Below are 2,500 nucleotides of genomic sequence, written 5' to 3' on the forward strand. Positions count from 1 at the left end.
CACCGGGCGTGCCCGTTCAAACCTAGGGGTTGACCTGGCGGCCGGAAAGCAAACCGGCCACTGGCTAGCCCCGTCGGCAACCTACGGGTTGACCTGGTGGCCGGGAAGCGAACCGGCCAGCAGGTGAACCCGTTCGATTCCACGGGTTGACCTGGTGCCCGGGAGGGGACTCTGAAAAATGTTCAGCCCTTTCGGCTCGGGGTTGACCTGGTGGCCGAGAGGGGACTCGGACGGCAGGCAAGCCGCCCTGGCCTCACCCACCCCGGCCGCAGCGAGGGACTGCCTCCCGGCCGACTGGATCGGGCCCCTGGAAGTCTGGGGGGAAAAAGAAAATGGAACCTGACGCCTCCGAGGAGGGGGCGCCCAGGGAAGGAGGGAGATCCGGGTTGACCTGGTGACCGGACGGGAAAGCGGCCACCGGGCGTGCCCGTTCAAACCTACGGGTTGACCTGGTGGCCGGGAAGCGAACCGGCCAGCAGGCGAACCCGTTCGATTCCACGGGTTGACCTGGTGCCCGGGAGGGGACTCTGAAAATTTTTCAGCCCTTTCGGCTCGGGGTTGACCTGGTGGCCGAGAGGGGACTCGGACGGCAGGCAAGCCGCCCTGGGCTCACCCTCCCCGGCCGCAGCGAGGGACTGCCCCCCCTCCACCCACCCACCCCCCCCCCCGGCTGACAGGATCAGGGCGCACTGGATGTCCGGGACAATATTTTCCCCGACGCCGGGGAGGGCGGGCGGGCGGAGGGGCTCTGGCGGCCAGCCCGGGCCCCGGAGCTCGAGAAGGAAAAAAGGACCGGGCCCGCGAGAGACGGGGGCCCTGCCGCAGGGGGGCAGTCCGACCGGGGCTCACCGTGCGGCAGGCCCGGGCGTCGGCAGGGGAAAGCGGGCGAGGAGGCGCGGGGGCCGGGTGCCTACGGCCATACCGGACCGAACGCCCCCGATCCCGTCCGATCTCGGAAGGTAAACCGTCCCGGGCCTGGCTAGTACTTGGATGGGTGACCGCCTGGGAATCCCAGGTGCCGTAGGCAGCTTTTCCCGGTCCGAGCCAGCTCTCTCTCCTTTTCTGGGGAGGAAGGAGAGGGGGGGGACGGGCCGGAAAGCCCCTCGTCGCTCCTGCCGAGTCGGAGGTCGCGGCCGCAGGTCACGGGTCTGGGCGCCTGGGGTCCGGCTCCCCACCCGGCTTCCTCCGCGGAGGACCCACCGAAGCCGCTGGGGGAGACCCCGGGCATGGGGCGGACTGGCCCGGACCCTCCCGGCCGCCGGCCCGCAGGACCGCCCCGAATCCCCCCGCCCCGCGGCCACCCAGGCCAGGCCTGGCCAGGCGGGACGGACGGCGGGTGTCCAGCGCCCAGCGGCTTCCGCCAGCGGGGACCCACGGCCCCCAAAGCCGCAGGGGGAGGCCCCGGGCCCGGGACGGACTCGCTCGGACCCCCTGCGCCCGGGCGCCGGCTCGCGGGACCGCCCCGAATCCCCCCGCGGCCACCCAGGCCAGGCCTGGCCAGGCGGGACGGACGGCGGGTGTCCAGCGCCCAGCGGCTTCCTCCAGCGGGGACCCACGGCCCCCAGAGCCGCAGGGGGACACCCCGGGGCCGGGACGGACTCGCTCGGACGCGCTCGGACCCCCTGCGCCCGGCCGCCGGCTCGCGGGACCGCCCCGAATCCCCCGCCCCGCGGCCACCCAGGCCAGGCCTGGCCAGGCGGGACGGACGGCGGGTGTCCAGCGCCCAGCGGCTTCCGCCAGCGGGGACCCACGGCCCCCCAGAGCCGCAGGGGGAGACCCCGGGGCCGGGACGGACTCGCTCGGACGCGCTCGGACCCCCTGCGCCCGGCCGCCGGCTCGCGGGACCGCCCCGAATCCCCCCGCGGCCACCCAGGCCAGGCCTGGCCTGGCCTGGCAGGCCGGCGTGCAGCTCCCCCGGGCTTCCTCCCCCGACGACCCGCGCCCCCCCGAGCCGCAGGCGGAGACCCCGGCCCCGGGGCGGACCGGCCCGGGCTCGCTCGAGCCCCCTGCGCCCGGCCCGCAGGACCGCCCCCCCCCCCCCCCGAATCCCCCGGGAGAGGCCCGGCCTGCACGCCACTGACGACCCGCGGCCCCCAAAGTCGCGGGAGGCGCCCCCGGCCCCGGGGGCCGGTTAGCTCCGTGTCGCTCCGCGCCCCCCCCCCGCCCCTCGCTGCCGGGACCGGGCACCGCCCCAGAGTCAGCCGCAGCCGGACGGCCTGAGAGCTGCCCTCCTGTGGACGACGGTGAGTTTACCTTGACACTAACCGGCCATCAGCCAGGTCAACCCCATTGCTAGACTGGGGTGGACCTGGTGGCCGAGTGGGGACTTGGAACATTTGACAGCTGCTCCCCGGGGCTTGACCGCTTGTCCTGAACGCCCCCCCCCCACCCCACCCCCCCCAGCCCCCGGCTCCTGCTCCCCTCTCCCCAGCCTCGGTGCTCCGCTCCCTGCCTCGGAGGCTGCCCCTTTGCGGCGCCTGCATCGCCTCCGAGGACGCGC

At 75.0% G+C, this 2,500-nt stretch overlaps 1 non-coding gene across 1 annotated transcript; it reads left to right on the top strand.

Annotated features, from left to right (window-relative positions):
• The first annotated feature begins 908 nt into the window (after positions 1–908).
• On the top strand, positions 909–1,027 carry LOC128823786 (5S ribosomal RNA). The gene has a single exon (XR_008442022.1). It is a non-coding gene; the product is annotated as a 5S ribosomal RNA (ribosomal RNA).
• The last annotated feature ends 1,473 nt before the right edge of the window (positions 1,028–2,500 follow it).

Source organism: Malaclemys terrapin, chromosome 15 (assembly GCF_027887155.1).
Source record: "Malaclemys terrapin pileata isolate rMalTer1 chromosome 15, rMalTer1.hap1, whole genome shotgun sequence".
NCBI lineage: Eukaryota > Metazoa > Chordata > Testudines > Emydidae > Malaclemys > Malaclemys terrapin.